General features: G+C 38.9%; 1 protein-coding gene across 1 annotated transcript in view; it reads left to right on the top strand.

Moving 5' to 3' along the window:
- Positions 1-18,916, top strand: part of LOC126704873 (disease resistance protein RPV1-like) — an 88,827-nt gene that overhangs the window by 52,641 nt on the left and 17,270 nt on the right. The gene's annotated exons all lie outside the window — the stretch shown is intronic.

The raw sequence follows: 18,916 nt of genomic DNA, 5'->3' as shown, positions 1-18,916 counted from the left end.
GAAGGAAAGAAAAGCCAAACCAAAGGAAAATGACAAACGTAGCAGGAAATGCATGAAGAAATAAGACAAAACACGCAGCAGACCAAAACAAAGCTAATCTGCTACGGCAGAAACGGCGTGGGAGGCAAACACAGAAGATAGCAGAGAAAGCACAGAAGGGCCGGGGCATCACCAACCTGTACCCAGCCAATACAAGGGAGGTGGGCCCACGGTCAAGGGGATTTAAAGGGCGTGGTTTGGTGGTGGGGGGAAAAGGGGATCTATATTTGGTTTCCTGCCGTAACTTCTTTTGGGAAAGATATCTTGCTGGGATGGTATCTTACCCAAAAGAAGTAATAAATGGTTGGGACCATCTGATGCATGCCATAGAGCTAGGTAGTGAGGTAGAGGTATACAACAGGAACAAAAAAAAGGGAATTTTGTTGTGAGATAGGTAGTGGTGCAGCAGACATGAACTGAACAATGGCAGTGGTCTGGGCAACCAATGGGTGAGTGGGTAATCTTGAAAGGATGCCCACAACAAATCAAAAACAGTTGGTGAAGCCCAAGGGGTAAAAGGGAAAAATCCCATTGAATCAGTTTGCTATAAAAGGAAGGTAACCAGGCAGAAAAAAGGAAGGAAATGGAAGAGGAAAAACAGAGGAAGAAAAAGAAAAACAAGGGAAGAGAGAAAAAAACACCGAAAGAGAGAGATCCAATGGAGGGAAGGACTTAAGGGAGGAAAACCTATGGTAAGAGAGTAGTAAGCACCCAGAGAGAGGTACCTAGGAAAAGGAAAGACCAAAAATGGGGGAACAACCCACAGAAGGAGAGTAATAAGAAACTAAGAGTAAAGAAAGAACGTAGAGAAAGAAAGAAAGTGGTAAAACAAAGAGAGAAAATACGGCAGGAATAGGGGCATGCATCAATAGACCATCTTTTCCCTCCCTCTTAGCAAACCCACTCTTTGATGTCCCCAAAAGTAATAGCTAGTAACCATTTAGGCCTATTCTCTAAAATGCACAACTTTAATGGCAAAAGCGTATAACAAGGTTGTTCAAGTTGGGGTTTGGGTTCTTTCTTGGTTTACTTATCCTATGGGAATATTCAATACTTGATTTTGATTGCAAATATATTTGATTTCTCTCATTATAAATTATATTTGTTGTATTTAGTCATCCTGCCGTAGCACGTTTTTATCACGTCTGTTGCATCAATTGTCCTGCTGTGATATCTTTACTTTTTTTACTAGTTATTCTGCTGTAGCACCTTTTCATTATCTGTACCGTGTTAGCTATTATACTAGCTAAACCTTTTCTGTGGAAGCTTTCTTCTTTATTTGTTATTACGTGTTTACCTGTTGACACAAACTAATCATTATCCTGCCATAAGTATATATATACATATATCTTGTTTCTCATGTTCTGCAAAATATATTTTATATATGTATATGTGAATACGTATAAGTATATATACTCATATATGTATGTATATATTTGAGAATATGCTAACCCATTTAAACTAACATTTGTTTGATGGGTATTTTTTTTGGGCTTTAGATTTGTTTATGTGCAGGAAGTAGAAAAATATTTCTGCAGTAAAAACGAAGAGTAGTCATTCACATTGCAAAAGGTTTTACTGCACGGCAGAAGGCTTTAAAGCACAGCAGACAGCTTTAAAGCACAGCAAACAACTTTAATGCACAGTAGACAGCTTTATTGCACAACAGAAGACTTTACGGCAGAAAGCTTTAATGCATAGTAGACAACTTCAATGCACAACAGAAAGCTTTACTGCACAGCAGGAAGCTTTATTGCACAGCAAGTAGCTTTATCGCACAGTAGAAAGTTTTGCTACATAGCAAAAAAAGTTAGTCCTGCGGCAGAAACTGGAGAAAAGTTCTTTTGCGGCAGAAACTGGAAAAAAGTTCCTTTTGTGGCAGAAACTGGGGAAAAGTTACTTCTGCGGCAGAAACAGAGGATAAGCACCACGTTCTGCCCACCATAAGCGTGCTTCTGGCAGACGAGACATAGTTTGCGCACAAGCCAGACCAAATTGAGTTGCAGTTGGACCGGTCTCAACTCCCTTACTCAGAATACTCGGGCCCAATACCGCAAGAGGCAGCCCAGCCCACTTTAACCACAAAAAGGCCCACCACATTAAAATGGCGACTCCGCTGGGGAGTTGGGATCAAGATGGGGAGAATGAGATATTTCTCCCTCGCAAACATGTTTCCAAGTGCTTACCAAAGCAAGACATGCAGATGTTCTTGAACCTTTCGAGCTATACTCTCAAGAAAGTATCCAAAATGTCATAGCAGTCCTATAGTAGAATTCTATGGTAGAATATTGCAGCAACGTTACAGCAGGACAGTGCCATAGCAGAATTCTGTGGCAGAATACAGCAACGTTACAGTAGGACAGTACCGTAGCATAATTCTATGGTAGAATGTAGCAGCGTTACAGCAGGACAATACCGTAGTAGAAATCTGTAGCAGAACACAGCAACGTTAAAACAGAGCAGTATCATGAGCAAAATGCAATAGCAAAACATCACTGCAACACCATAGAGTTCTACAACAAAAATACCCTGAGAACTCTACAATAGATGGCATTTACAATATTTGGTCCTATCCTTTAGATGCCACTTGTTCTCCTTATCATGCATGTGAGACATGTGGCAAGCCACTTATTCAAACATGCAGCTATCCTAAAAAGCTTTCTAAGCCATTTATCACCTTTTTGCTCTCATTTCTTTTGAGGAAACACTAGAAGCTTTCTAAACTCTCTCCATCTCCACCTTTGGGTTCAGCATTTAGAGGAGAAAAATCCCTTCATTCCCTCACAAGGTTTCAATCATTTTTTCCATCCCAATGATTCTAGCTCTACTTCCTCTCAAGGGCCAAAAGTTAGAAACAAAAAAATGAAGCTATAGAAGCCAAAGGAAAGCTTTCAATATTGCTATACTGTTGCGAATAACTATTTCCTCTGTGAAGTATCCTTTAGCAAACTTTTCCAGAAGTGCAAAATGTCCCTCCGCAGAAATTTCGTAGCAGAAAGTACAGATCCTTCAACAGACTATTCACAGCAGAATCCGCTAAATTTCAGAAGTGCAGAATGTTTGTCCACATAATATTTTATAGCAGAAAATTTCAGAAGCCAGAATGTAGATCTCTTTGCAAATTATTTACAACAGAATTTGCTGAATTCCAGAATGTTTAGTGGCAGAATATTTCACAGCAAAATCCCAGAAATGCAGAATGTTCATTGGCAGAATATTTCGTAGCAGAATCCCAAAAATGCAGATTTTTCATCGGCAGAATATCCTAGTGGTTGCTACAATTGTCACAATATGACTTGAAAACGGGAACGCCTAAAGCAGTAAAGAGCTAAGCTATAGTAGACTCGCTGGCGCTATTCCCAGAAGAAGAAGAATTCCTGCTGGATGATGAAATCCCAGAAGAGGTGGCTATGGCAGAAGAAGTCAGAGAGCAATGGGTGATGAAGTTTGATGGGTCTTCTACTACCCAATCAGGAGGAGTGGGAGTAGTTTTGTATCATGAAGAAGACAAGGCTGTGGTACTCTCATTCAAGTTAGAATTTCCCTGTTCTAACAATATGGCAGAATACAAAGCCTATCTAACCGGGTTGGCCACGGCTCTTAAAATGGGAGTCAAGCACTTGAAGGTGATGGGTGATTCAAACCTGGTGGTTTGCCAGGCCAAAGGGATCTTCTCCCTAAAAGAGCCCAGCCTAGCCCCACACAGAGCAATGGCCCAGAAGATGGAGGAGAAATTTTCAACCTTTGAAATAGAACATGCTCCAAGGAATGAAAATTGGTTTGCGGATGCGTTGGCCGCACTAGGCTCGCAAATAATGTTCGAAGGGAATAACACCAGGGTAGTGGTTAGCAAGAGGAAAGAATCCATTATTGAAGTGTTAAAGGAAAGATTCTGGGAGGAACGGTGCGAAGGGGATTGGCGAATCCCCATAAGGGAAGCCTTGATGAGAGGAGAAGGTGCCGCAGAACTGAAGGTGCTAAAAGACTACGCCCTGGTGAGAGGAGGACTGTATCGCAGGATGCCTGGTGGGGTCTTGTCCAGATGCGTGGGGCGAGAGGAGGCCCAGAGAAAGTTGAAAGAAGTACATGATAAGACTTGTGGATCCTGTGGGGAGGTTAGCCTTTACTGTAGACTTCAAAGGGCAGGCTTCTACTAGCCAAGTATGGGTAAAGATGCAGATCAAGTCCAAACCCAGTGTGGGACCTGCCAGCTCGCGGCAGACAGAGAGGAAAGTTACGCTATGTTCATCAGCGAAGACTGGAGAAGTCCATTCATGCGGTACTTGATAGAAGGTATTCTGCCGCAAAAGCACAGTGAAAGATACAAGCTTAGGAGGCTGGCAACACATTACTTTTTGCATAACGGAGTCCTTTTCAAGCTGCTAGTGTCCAAATTAAATCCAGACATTGGAATAAAGCCAATCATTCAATTATTACGTACTCTCCATAAAGAAGCCCAAATCTACAAGCTGCTTGCAAACTGCTCTTTGTCCATTATCGGGTCTAGCAAACTGATTCAACAACCTTAAAGAGTTGAGAAGTTTTCTTTGAAGCACCTCAGAGGATTTATGCCTAGAGTGGCATTAATGATCATGATCTTTATGATATTTCTAAGAAAGAATGTATCAAATCACTTGTACTGCGCAACTCCACCATCACTTTTCAAGTTATGAAGCTCATTGATATCCATGTCTTATCCTAGAAGAACTTTGCAACAATGGCAAACTCAAAGCTCCTTCTTTTAGCTTGTGTACAAGAGGGAAATAGCAAAAACAATTGCTAACACACATTCTGCCATGAATAGAGTTGCTTATCTTCTTGCTACAGAAAACTATTACATGGTTTTTATTGAAGGTGTTTTGCTGCAAGGGCATTCTGCCACAAGAATAAAGAAGCATGATGTCCTAGAAAGATGTGGGTATGTCATAAGAAAATTCTATATTAGAAGCCGCTGACTTTTGGCTATTACTATCCAACCATGAAGCAAGAAACAAGCTCCATCTAAATATGCCCATACTCAAAGCAAGCGAAGAAGAAACCCAAGGAATATGGGTCTTAGTAGCAAAAGCCAACAAAAGGGGTCGTGGTCATGGAATCTTGGCTAGAAGCTGGCAAAGGAACCATGGTTGTGAGCTCTTGGCAAAAGCCCATAGTGGGGGCTACACTCAAGTAAACCCGCAAAGGAGCTATGATTGCAAGTCTTTGGAAAGAACCTGCAGAAAAGTTATAGCCACAATCATATGTAGCAGAAGATACTTGGGAGGCAATGGTGCCTGCGGTGGAATGAAGCCAAAGAAAATGCATGATGGAACATCAACACCAAGAGAAAGAGACATCAAACCCATCCAATTGTCTCACATGTTGGGGGGCTAAGTCTCATTTTGCGGCAAATCTGGGAAGGCTTCCGCAGAAAGCTAAGGACTTATTTTCATACGCTAGGGGTTGTATTATTCTGTAGCAAATACAAAAAGCCTTCCGCAGAAAGCTAAGGACTCATTCTCACATACCAAGGGTTGTCTCATTCTACAGAAAATATGAAAAGCTTTCTTAAAAAAACTAAAGACTCATCCAGTTATCTCATATGCTGGGGGGCTAAGGCCTATTCTGTAGCAGATTTAGAAAGCCTGCCGCAAAGCTCTTAGAGTGTCAATATGCAGCAGCAACATTACCCACCATGAAATAAGTATTAATTGCAGCGCTTCAGCAAGTATACATCCATCTGCCACTTGGTCTGTAGCAACTTCAAACTTCATGATATGGCATAGTGCAACACCCATGCAATTTGTTGCAGCCTGCCATGGTTAAGTAACATTCTAGTCAGTGATAAAGCAGCAACATCATCTATCTTATGTAGAAGCATCAACTATCAATTGGAGAATAAGTTCTCGCACAATTCAAAGTCTACGCAATAGTGAATCCATGAAGAAATTCTACCACCCTTGTGCAAATGTCAAAGAAGCAAAGAAAGAAAGCAGGAAGAGGAGGCCTACAAGCACTCCGGCAGAAACATATGTATAGGTGAACCAACAAGCACTACAGTTAAAAATAGATGCTCTTTGTGAGACTTTAAGGCTTCAAGAGTGCTCCGCAGAAAAGCTGAGCGACAAAGGAATTCACAGCAGAAACAAAAGGTGGAAATCAATGATGAAATCCAAACATCTTTCTAGCAACACACTCAGTGGCAGACCACCTTCCACAAGAACTGGAAAGACACTGCTAAGCTTAGCAACATGAGAAAGAAGAATTAGGAGAAATAAGATCTGCGGAAGACTACAACAAAGTAAGAGATTTAATTCACAACATCTATGCCTTTTCATCAAAGAGGCAGTGATATCCTCACCAACAGCAGCTGTGGCAGAATGACAAGAAGAATATGTTAAAGAAGAAAAAAAGCAAACACGAAGGAATCAATAGTTGCTGTGGCAGAATGACAAAGAAAGTGTTTATAAAGTGAAGATTTCTCATGAAAGCATCCTCATTTCCCCTTGGAAAAATATCTATAGTGGCACCACTTGTAGGCACCTTAATGAGTGGCAGACTCAGTCACTTCTGCGGAAAGATCAATTTTGCAGTAGAACCAGTATTTATGGCAGAATCAAAAACAGCCCGCAATGCAAACAGCAAAGGTACAAGAGTATTGATGATCTTGGGGGCTAAAAGGTTCTCTACTATTGCAACAATACATTTGCCCATGTTAGTAGTAGCTCTAAATAAGGAGGTCTTCCATAAATACATCATCACTGAAAGAAACTTGCCTTTCTACAAGACCCAACATCGTTCTCCGCAGAAACTTCATCCTGGCAAAGAATACATGTGTTCTTCAACACGGTAGAAAGTATTATCAACAAATGAAAGAGTACTCTACTATGATGAGGGCTTGCAATGTTAGCTCTATGCTTTGTTTTGAGCAAAAGAAATGAAGTTATGTGAATGCAAAGAGAAGAAGAAAGCACAAGATAAAGGAGCGAAGCCACCCTTTGATCTACACACTTGGAGGAAGCTTTCCTCTTGTGAAAGAACCCTACTTGAAGAAAGTAATCTGGCAGAACTATTTTGATGAAACTCTTTTCAGTCGTTGGCTTAGATGCGAAGATAGTAGAAGACAATATTTTCTCTATTTTTAGAGAATGGATGAAGCCTGAAGTGAAGCAACCTTAGGTGGCTAAAAGAAAAGAAAAATGAAGACCGTAAGAAGGATCCTCGCTCCACAAAGTGCTATTCGTGAAGTTGGCAAGAGAAAGAAGAGTCAAAGAATCCAAAGAGCCAATTTTGAGCATTCTATAGAGATGTGGAACACCATAATGAAGAAGAACCCAACAAGGAAGGATTCCACGACATCTGTGTCTTCTAACTGTTCTTAGAGAGCAACTACACTTATGGAAGAAAGAAGAGATGATGCTAAGGAATACGTGGGGAAAGTAAGTTAGCTGAAGTAGCCTAATTCTTTTACTGTAGAATCTGCCACAACCTTCACTTCCTACAGTATAGATGTTGCTATAGCAGAAGCAGAGTAAGAGGTGTATTAACGAGGAGAAATAAGTGCATGTATTGCAGCAGAAAGTGTCTACATATTCTGCGGAAGCAGAAAAATGAGTATTTGTCCCCCAAAAGCGAAGAAATGAGTACGTGCTACTGCAGAAACGTGAAGAAATAAGTATACAAGTTACCGCAGACTTAAAGAAATGAGTACCATTGCAGAAGTCTAAGATCACAAGAAATTTCCAAGAAGCAAACCAAGAAACAAGCAAGAGAATGATGAAGAAGAGAAGGATGCACACATCATCATCATTGACAATCCCTTTGAATGAGGGTAGTGTTGATGCCCACTTTGGCAAGGGGGCCCAATAGCAAGAAGAAGCCCAATAATATGGGAAGAAAAGAGTTAGTAAATTGAGAAAAAAACCATTAAGCCCAAATGGCAGGAATAATGGATCACAAGCCTATGAGATAAACAAATGGGTCTTGAAGAGGTAAATGGGCCTAAAGGAGCCCGGAAAGAGAGAAAAAGCAAACCATGGGCAGTATATGATGTGAAAAAGTGAGAATGGGCCGCGACAGGCCCAAAGTAATGAAAACAAAGAAAGTAAGGGGTTGATGGCAAGCCCATCAGCCCCAAGGATGTGAATAAGGTAATTGGGCCAGGGAAGCCCAATGAAGTTAGTAAAAGCCCATGGTAATGCGAAGTTTGGAAAAGGGCCGAGGAAACCCAAGGAAAGCAAACGGGCCCAGGACGCCTAAGGGAAAACAAATGGGACAAAGGAGCCCAAATGGGACAAAGGAGCCCGAAAGTGATGAAACGGGCCGAGGATGCCCAAAAGAATAAAATGGGACAAAGGAGCCCGAATGGGACAAAGGAGCCTAAAAGCAATGAAATGGGACAAGAAAGCCCGAAACAGCATAGTACAAGCCCAATGATAGTACTGGGCTAATGGAATTTAGCAAAAGGAAAGCATACAAAAGGCCCAAAGAGGCCCAGCAAGCACAAGTCAAATAATAACATGTAGGCAATCAGCAGAAACAATCAAGCTAAAGAGAGGCATTCGCATGTGAGTTGTGAAACAACCCGCAAAAGAAAACTACATGAATTTTCGCATAAGAATTGCAGGAGCAATCCATATGCTCAGGGGGCTGAATGTTGATGCCCATTTTTGCAAAACTATACCCAAAGGCCCATGAGGAAGAAAACCCAATGAAAAAGCAAGGCCCAAAGACCCACCAAGAAGACCGAAGAGCAAGAAAGGTCCAAAGAAATAAGTGCAAGTGAAAGCAATCTACAGCAAAACACAAATCTGCCGCAGAATACAAATCTGTCGCAGAATACAGATCTGCTGCATAATATAGTTCCCTGGCAAAATGACTTCGGCAGACAAAGACAAATTGGGCCCAAGACCCTTTTGATCCAGTCAACATTATCTGGCCCACAAAGGCCCAAATTATTTTGTATAAAAGGATAAGCGTGAAAACTAATATGAAGAAGCACAATGAAAAGAAACAAGGAACGGCAGGAAGTGTCAGCAGCAGGAATCACGTAAAGGAAAGAAAAGCCAAACCAAAAGAAAATGACAAACGTAGCAGGAAATGCATGAAGAAATAAGACAAAACACGCAGCAGACCAAAACAAAGCTAATCTGCTACGGCAGAAACGCCGTGGGAGGCAAACATAGAAGATAGCAGAGCAAGCACAGAAGGGCCGGGGCATCACCAACTTGTACCTAGCTAATACAAGGGAGGTGGGCCCACGGTCAAGGGGATTTAAAGGGCGTGGTTTGGTGGTGGGGGGAAAAAGGGATCTATATTTGGTTTCCTGCCGTAACTTCTTTTGGGAAAGATATCTTGCTGGAATGGTATCTTACCCAAAAGAAGTAATAAATGGTTGGGACCATTTGATGCATGCCATAGAGCTAGGTAGTGAGGTAGAGGTATACAACATGAACAAACAAAAGGGAATTTTGTCGTGAGATGGGTAGTGGTGCAGCAGACATGAACTGAACAATGGCAGTGGTCTGGGCAACCAATAGGTGGGTGGGTAATCTTGAAAGGATGCCCACAACAAACCAAAAACAGCTGGTGAAGCCCTAGGGGTAAAAGGGAGAAATCCCATTAAATTAGTTTGCTATAAAAGGAAGGTAACCAGGCAGAAAAAAGGAAGGAAATGGAAGAGGAAAAACAGAGGAAGAAAAAGAAAAACAGGGGAAGAGAGAAAAAACACCGAAAGAGAGAGATCCAATGGAGGGAAGGACTTAAGGGAGGAAAACCCATGGCAAGAGAGTAGTAAGCACCTAGAGAGAGGTACCAGGAAAAGGAAAGACCAAAAATGGGGGAACAACCTACGGCAGGAGAGTAATAAGAAACTAAGAGTAAAGAAAGAACGTAGAGAAAGAAAGAAAGTGGTAAAACAAAGAGAGAAAATATGGCAGGAATAGGGGCATGCATTAATAGACCATCTTTTCCCTCCTTCTTAGCAAACCCACTCTTTGATGTCCTCAAAAGTAATAGCTAGTAGCCATTTAGGCCTATTCTCCAAAATGCACAACTTTAATGGCAAAAGCCTATAACAAGGTTGTTCAAGTTGGGGTTTGGGTTCTTTCTTGGTTTACTTATCCTATGGGAATATTCAATACTTGATTTTGATTGCAAATATATTTGATTTCTCTCATTATAAATTATATTTGCTGTATTTAGTCATCCTGCCGTAGCACGTTTTTATCACGTCTGCTGCATCAATTGTCCTGCTGTGGTATCTTTACTTTTTGTACTAGTTATTCTGCTATAGCACATTTTCATTATCTGTACCGTGTTAGCTATTATACTAGCTAAACCTTTTCTGTGGAAGCTTTCTTCTTTATTTGTTATTACGTGTTTACCTGTTGACATAAACTAATCATTATCCTGCCATAAGTATATATATACATATATCTTGTTTCTCATGTTTTGCAAAATATATTTTATATATGTATATGTGAATACGTATAAGTATATATACTCATATATGTATGTATATATTTGAGAATATGCTAATCCATTTAAACTAACATTTGTTTGATGGGTATTTTCTTTGGGCTTTAGATTTGTTTATGTGCAGGAAGTAGAAAAATATTTCTGCAGTAAAAACGAAGAGTAGTCATTCACATTGCAAAACGTTTTACTGCACGGCAGAAGGCTTTAAAGCACAGCAAACAGCTTTAAAGCACAGCAGACAGCTTTAAAGCACAGCAAACAGCTTTAATGCACAACAGACAGCTTTATTGCACAGCAGAAGGCTTTACGGCAGAAAGCTTTAATGCACAGTAGACAACTTCAATGCACAGCAGAAAGCTTTACTGCACAGCAGGAAGTTTTATTGCACAGCAGAAAGCTTTATCGCACGGCAGAAAGTTTTGCTACATGGCAAAAAAAGTCAGTCCTGCGGCAGAAACTGGAGAAAAGTTCTTTTGCGGCAGAAACTGGAAAAAAGTTCCTTTTGCGGCAGAAACTAGGGAAAAGTTACTTCTGCGGCAGAAACAGAGGATAAGCACCACGTTCTGCCCGCCATAAGCATGCTTCTGGCAGACGAGACATAGTTTGCGCACAAGCCGAACCAAATTGAGTTGCAGTTAGACCGATCTCAACTCCCTTACTCAGAATACTCGGGCCCAATACCGCAGGAGGCAGCCCACTTTAACCACAAAAAGACCCACCACAAGAAGAACAGATGTATTTAGGTGTAAAGGGGAAGAGAAAAAGAAAAGAAGTTAAAAAAAATTATTTTACTCTTTTATCCTTAAAAATGATAAATTAATGAGTGTATAAAACTCCAAATTTCCAATTCGATCTTAATTCCATTTGAACACATTTTTTGATGTGCTAATTTGATCCCTCTTTCTCTTCTTTGATTAAATTAAATTTTTTTTTTTGTTGATCTTTCTCGATCATACAAGGTTACATATTCTATTATGAGGTGTGCATACATGGATTATGAAGCAATGTTATGAGGTGATGTAAATGATTATAACACATTGAATAAATTCTACTATAGCTACCATCTATAGCAACTTTTTTTTAATAATTGTTAATTTCTCTTAATTTGTTAATAATTGTTAAATTTGAATTATTTACTTTAATACAATGATTTTAATATTTTGAGTAGGCAATGACCACCAAAATTATCAAAAAATTAGTTATATGATCTCTTTGATACCTTATGTTGTAAAAGTGCATGAAATTGTTTTTTAAATCTTTCATTTAATAGTTTTTCATTGCATCATACGGGTTGGCGATTATTAGGAGAGTAAAACAACACAATGAAACTTGATAAGGTGGCAAAAAATTAAACTTTTTCAATTAATTAGGAAGTAAATTAATAGATATGTTACAATTAACTAGAAAAATTAAAAAATGAAAATATCTTTTTACACTTGTTTACATCTACTATTTTACATAAATATTCAAAATTAATTTAAAATATCCTAATTTTAAAAAGCAAAAAAAAAAAAAAAACTCTATATCTAAAATATGAAAGTTGATGTAAAAAAAGATTTGTGCGAGTATCATTGGCCTTTCAAAAATTGTGCATTGTCAGAAATGGATGACTGTTTATTTATTTATTAAAAAAAAGAAAAAAAAAAGAAAGGATTGTTGGTATATTGCATTTGATGCAATTACTATCCATGAGGTTTTGTGCAGAACAGATGTGAATAGTGATTCAAAATAGTAAGTTAGGAACGGTTTGAAAGATTTAAGAAAAGTAACATCTCGAGTTTTAGAAACTCGAGATCTATATTAGAACTCGAGTCCGAAAGACTCGCTTTGCGAGTGTGAAAATGCCACATAGATCTTGAGTCTTTAAGACTTGAGTTTCATGCAAAAAAAATTTCACCTATAGTACATTTTTTAAGCCTTACAGTGACGTTTTAAAGCCCTATAACGGCGTTTTCCTGCAAAATTTTTTTTTATAAGTACTAGGTTTAGGGAGCCCTATAGTGGCGTTTTTAAGCCCTATAGTGACGTTTTTAAGCCCTATAGCGGCGTTTTTCTGCAATTTATGGAAATCGAGTCTTTAAAACTCGATTTTCACGTCGAATTTTTTCTCACTTTAAACCCATGCTCTTACAAATCGAGACTTAAAAACTCGAGTTTTATCTTGGAACTCGAGTTTTAGACACTCGAGATCTTAGTTTTCAACATTGTTTTGAAACGTAACAACTAACTAAATTTTTTAATATTTATTGTTATTTAGAAAAAAAATTCTACTATCCATTGTTGAGATTGATAGTTGCAAAAGGTAACTTTTAATTTCAACCATTGATTAAAAAATTAAGAAAAAAAAGGTAAAAAATTAAAGTAAAAAATAAAAACTTTTGTGAAGGAAGTAGGTGAATTGCACCTGGTATAGCACCGGTATTGCACCCGGTGCAATACGGTATTGACCAGATCCTAATCCAATGACTGGTTCTTCTCCTTTGTCAATACTCTGCGCCTTCACAGAACCTTGTGGTAAAGTAGAAGACGTGTTTTACGGTCTCTCGGTGCAATACCTAGGGTATTGACCGGATCCTAATCCGATGACTGGTTCTTCTCCTTTGTCAACACTCTACGCCTTCAGTCTTCACAGAACCTTATGGAAAAGTAGAAGACGTGTTTTACTGTCTCTCTCTCTCTCTCTCTCTCACTTTAAAACTCCAAATTTCGAATTCGATCTGAATTCCATTCGAACACATTTTCTGATACCTCTTTCTCTTCTCTGATTAAATTCAATCTTTTTTTGGGTTATTTTCCCAATCAAACGCACTGATCGATTCAAATCATTTCAATTAATTCTGAGCTCTCACCGAACCGAGGCTTCTACTGCAATAGACTCACTCCTCGAATTCGTGAAGCTACTGTCAAAAAGGTAAACTTCGGTTTTTCCATGCGTTGACTCTCTCTCTATCTCAAATTTTTTTATTTCTTTATTTTTATTTCTTAATCTTATGCCTTATAGATCTTAATGGCTGACCTGACCGATGGAGGAGGCTCCTCTTCTTCTTCCACTCACCGATGGAGCTATGACGTCTTTTTGAGCTTTAAAGGTGAAGATACCTGCAACGGTTTTACAGGCCATTTATATAAGGCTTTGTGTGATAATGACATATACACCTTCATCGACAATGATCTTTGGAAGGGAGAAGAAATTTCAGAGGAACTTCACAAAACCATTGAAAGGTCAATGATTTCGGTCGTTGTGTTCTCTGAAAACTATGCGAAGTCCCGCTGGTGCATGGATGAACTTGTCAAGATTATGCAGTGTAAGACAAATGGCCAATTGGTTCTACCACTTTTTTATAAGTTTATCCATCAGAAGTACGTAATCAAAGGGGAAATTATGGGGCGGCGTTGACTAAATTTGAAGAAAAATTCAAGAATAAGGTGCAAAGTTGAAGGACAGCTCTAAGAGAAGTTGCGAGTTTAAGTGGATGGCACTACGACAATCGGTTAGTATTTCTTAATTAGACTCATGCTTTCGTGGTTTTTATAATTTTAATAGTTTGTCATAACCACTAGCTACATAACAAACTACGAAATTATTCTATTTTAATAATATCGAGGCAGTTAGGTTACAAAGTAAGGTTAATGATTGGAATAGAAAAATTTTGGAGTTTCTGCCACCTATTCTTTTGAAAGTTTTTCCAAAATTTCTTGATTATTTTGGTCAAGTATGGAAAGGCTAAATCTGATTTCCTAGCAAAAAAAAAATGTACTAAATTGATGACACTTCTCATATCCTTGAGTAATATGTCATTTATTTAATATTACTTATTCAAGTGTAGGTTGTATTGCACAAAATTAGACATCTTGAATTTAGTTTATTTACACGTTATTATTTCCAACTAGTCCAACTCATTTATTGTCTATTATGCTCTGTGATTTGCAGTATTCCTGAATTTAAATTCATCCAACAACTTATTGAAACAATATCAGATATCTAATTAAATGGCACACGGTCATATGTTGCTAGATGCCCTATTGGAGTAAATTCTGAGCTCTCACCAAACCAAGGCTTCTACTGCAATAGACTCACTCCTCGAATCCGTGAAGCTACTGTCAAAAAGGTAAAGTTCGGTTTTTCCATGTGTTGACTCTCTCTCTCTCTCTCTCTCTCTCTCTCAAATTTTTTTATTTTATTTTATAATTTTTATTTCTTAATCTTATGCCTTATAGATCTTAATGGCTGACCTGACCGATGGAGGAGGCTCCTCTTCTTCTTCCACTCACTGAAGGAGCTATGACGTTTTTTTGAGCTTTAGAGGTAAAGATACCTGCAATGGTTTTACAGGCCATTTATATAAGGCTTTGTGTGATAATGGCATGTACACCTTCAACGACAACGTTGATCTTCAGAGGGGAGAAGAAATTTCAGAGGAACTTCTCAAAACCATTGAAAGGTCAATGATTTCGATCGTTGTTTTCTCTGAAAACTATGCGGAGTCCTCATGGTGCTTGGAGGAACTCATCAAGATTATGTAGTGTAGGACAAATGGCCAATTAGTTCTACCAGTTTTTTATAAAGTTGATCCATCAGAAGTACGTAATCAAAGGGGAAATTTTGGGGCGGCGTTGACTAAATTTGAAGAAAAATTCAAGAATAAGGTGCAAAGTTGGAGGACAGCTCTAAGAGAAGTTGCGAGTTTAGTTGGATGGCATTACGATGATGGGTTAGTATCTCTTAATTAGTCTCATGCTTTCGTGGTTTTTATAATTTTAATAGTTTGTCATAACCACTAGCTACATAACAAATTACGAAATTATTCTATTTTAATAATATCTTGGTAGTTAGGTTACAAATTAAGGTTAATGATTTGAATAGAAAAATTTTAGACTTTCTGCCGCCTATTCTTTTGAAAGTTTTTCCAAAATTTCTTGATAATTTTTGTCAAGTATGGAAAGGCTAAATCTGATTTCCTAACAAAAAAAGGAACTAAATTAATGATACTTCTCATATCCTTGAGTAATATGTCATTTACTTTAATTAATTCTTATTCAAGTGTAGGTTGTATTGCACAAAATTAAACATCTTGAATTTAGTTTATTTACACATTATTATTTCCAACTAGTCCAACTCATTTATTGACTATTATGCCTTGTGATTTGCAGTGTTTCTGAATCTAGATTCATCCAAAGAGTTATTAAAACAATATCATATATGAAATTAAATGGCTCACGGTTATATGTTGCTAAATTCCCCGTTGGATTAAATTCTCATGCCAAGGAGATAAAGTCACTTTTAGAGTCAAATGATGTTCGAATTGTAGCGATTCATGGTCTTGGGGGAATGGGAAAGACAACAATTGCAAAAGCTGTTTATAACAGAATTGTTGACAGTTTTGAAGGAAGCTACTTTCTAGAGAATGTTAGAGAAAGTTCAAGGACAATTGATGGCACAATCCAGCTACAAGATGTTCACAGTACTGTTGTGGAGGTAGTTTTGAGCACTGATAGAGAACCAGCCCACTCCCCTGATGTCACTGATCAAATCATGGACCAAGAGGCTGGGATTTTGGTTGCCGATACATCTTTTGCAGCTCTTTCAACAACTGTTGAAAATTCTGGGTGTCCAGTTTGAAGTTCAGAGCCAATTGGTGGTGGGCTCGGACTTGAATATTCCTATTTCTGAGGTGGGTCATGGTTTGATTGAATCTGAGTTTCCTAGACTGATTTGGGATGACTCTTTGCCTTCGGATAAGGGTAAGGAGGCTGTTAATCCTAAGGTCATTACACCTTTGGCTCTGTGGGATCCAAATGGTTTTCTTGATCTTGTCTCTGTGGAAGATGGTTCAGATGGGTTTTCAGTGGAAGAGGTTTTGGAGCCTTCAAAATGGGTGAAAATGACGATTAGAGGTTTTAGTACTTTTGTGAGTTTCCCAATTGATTGTTGTGAGAGACAGTGTATTGATTTTTTTCAAAAACTTGAGAGGGTTTGGGAGCAGCAAGCGATTGCTGTTACTACTTGTCGGGTAAGCAATTCTAACCAAATGGGGATAAGGGAGTTAAGAAATTTTTTTTCATCTATTAATTACGATGGGCATTTTGGTAGAAGTTCTAGAGGCAGCTTGAAATCCTCTAGTTTAGGTTCGTTTGTTGGTAAATGAATTTAAAAATTTTGTCATGGAATGTGACGGGTTTGAATAATCCTTATAAGAGAGATGTTGTGAAGAATCTTTTACGGGAATGGAAGTGTGATATCGTATGTTTTCAAGAATCTAAACTGGATAACACTAGCTCTAGCTTGGTTAAAAGTCTCTAGGGAAGCCCTTTTGTATACTGGGGGGCCTTAGATGCCATGCATACAGCTGGGGGTATCATTCTGATGTGGGATAGAAGGGTTTTTGAGAGAGTAGATTCAGTGGTTGGAAGTTTTTCAATTTCAATTTTGTTGAAGGGAGTGTCAGATGGCTTTGAATGGATTTGTTCAAGTGTGTATGGACTAACTAACGAAAGTCTTAGGGATGCAATGTGGGCGGAATTAGATTTAGTGACATCACGGTGAGCTGGGGCTTGGTGCTTGTTTGGTGATTTCAATGTTATCCGTTACCCGGTTGAGAGATTTGGCTATAATTCTTTTAGTCCAGTTATGTTTAAATTCTCGGATTTCATTGCAAAACATTCGCTGATTAATTTTCCTTTGGTAGGAGGTGAATATACTTGGTTTCGAGACTCTGATAGTCCTTTTATGTCTAGACTTGATAGAGTTTTGATGTTAGCAGATTGGGAAGGGCATTTCTTAGATGTGACTCAAAGGACTCTCCCTAGGGGGGTGTCAGATCATTGTCCTTTGCTAGTGGAGGCAAGTGGTATGTCGAGGGGGAAGAGCCCTTTTAGATTTGAAAATATGTAGTTAAAGGTAGAGGGTTTTGTGGACAAGGTTTGTCATTGGTGGAATGGTTATCATTTCGTGGGACCTCTAAGTTACGTTCTAGCTTGTAAGTTGAAAGCCCTTAAAAGGGATTTGAAGCATTGGAACAAGCATGTTTTTGGAGATGTAGCTTTCAGAAAAAAGAGTCTGTTGACTGAGTTCTTAGACATTGACATGAGAGAAGAGATGCAGGTGTTGACTCAAGAGGACAAGGCTACAAGGTTGGTGGTTAAATCAGATATAGATTTTCTGGCTTCTTTGGAAGAGATTTCTTGGAGGTAGAAGTCCAAGGCTCTTTTTATCAAAGAAGGTGATAACAACACACAGTTCTTTCATAGAATTGCCAATTCCCATAGGCGAGCCAATCAGATTAGGGGAGTGGAGGTGGATGGCATTCTCTTTGAGGAGGAGTCAGATGTTAGGGATCAAGTGGTGGATTTTTATAAGAGATTATATCAGGAACCGGAAGCTTGGAGACCTACTATTGATTGGTTAGAGTTCACTTGTCTAGACGAAACTGAGAGGTCTATGTTGGAGAGAGAGTTTGAGAAGGAGGAGATTATTGAGGCTCTTAAGGAGGTGGAAGGCGATAAGGCCCTTGGGCCAGATGGGTTTACTATGGCTTTCCATCAGAAATGTTGGAGTGTTTTAGAAGGGATGTATTGGCTTTCTTCAAAGATTTTCACAGCCAGTGTGTTTTTGAGAAATCTCTTAATGCCACGTTTCTATGTTTGATCCCCGAGAAGAGTAATGCAGTAAATATCAAAGACTTTCGTCCTACTAGTCTTGTGGGTAGCCTTTATAAACTTTTGGCTAAGGTGTTGGCTCATAGGCTACGAGGGGTTTTGGATAAACTGATATCTGACTCTCAAAATTCTTTTGTGGGAGGGAGACAGATTCTTGATTCAGTTCTAATTGCCAATGAACGCTTAGACAGCAGGTTGAAGAGTGGTATTCCTGGTGTTATAATTAAGCTAGACATTGAGAAGGCTTATGATCATGTGAACTAGAATGCACTATTTTACCTTATGGAAAGGATGGGCTTTGGGGCAAGGTGGAGTTGGTGGATTAAGGCGTGCATCTCTACTGTTAAATTCTCAGTTCTGGTTAATGGATCTCCTGCGGGTTTTTTTGGTAGTTCTCGTGGCCTTCGCCAAGGGGATCCTTTGTCTCCGCTTTTATTTCTTATGGTTATGGAAGTGTTGAGTAGACTATTGAAGAGGACAAAAAATGGTGGTTTTCTTTGTGGATTTCAAGCAGGGTCCCATAGACATGGGGGTATCCATTTCTCTCACCTTCTTTTTGCTAATGATACTATTTTGTTTTGTGATTCTTCTAGGGAACAATTATCATACGTGCGGATGGTGCTAATCTTCTTTGAAAACTATGCAGAGTCCCACTGGTACTTGGATGAACTTGTCAAGATTATGCATGGGGATTCACAGCTAGTGACTCCATTCCTGTGTTTATAGTCTCTTTCTTATTGTACATAATTTTTTGTTTTCTTGT

This window comes from Quercus robur, chromosome 11 (genome assembly GCF_932294415.1).
Source record: "Quercus robur chromosome 11, dhQueRobu3.1, whole genome shotgun sequence".
NCBI lineage: Eukaryota > Viridiplantae > Streptophyta > Magnoliopsida > Fagales > Fagaceae > Quercus > Quercus robur.
Note: the sequence above shows the minus strand (reverse complement) of the source record. Positions and strands in the feature narration are given on the sequence as shown.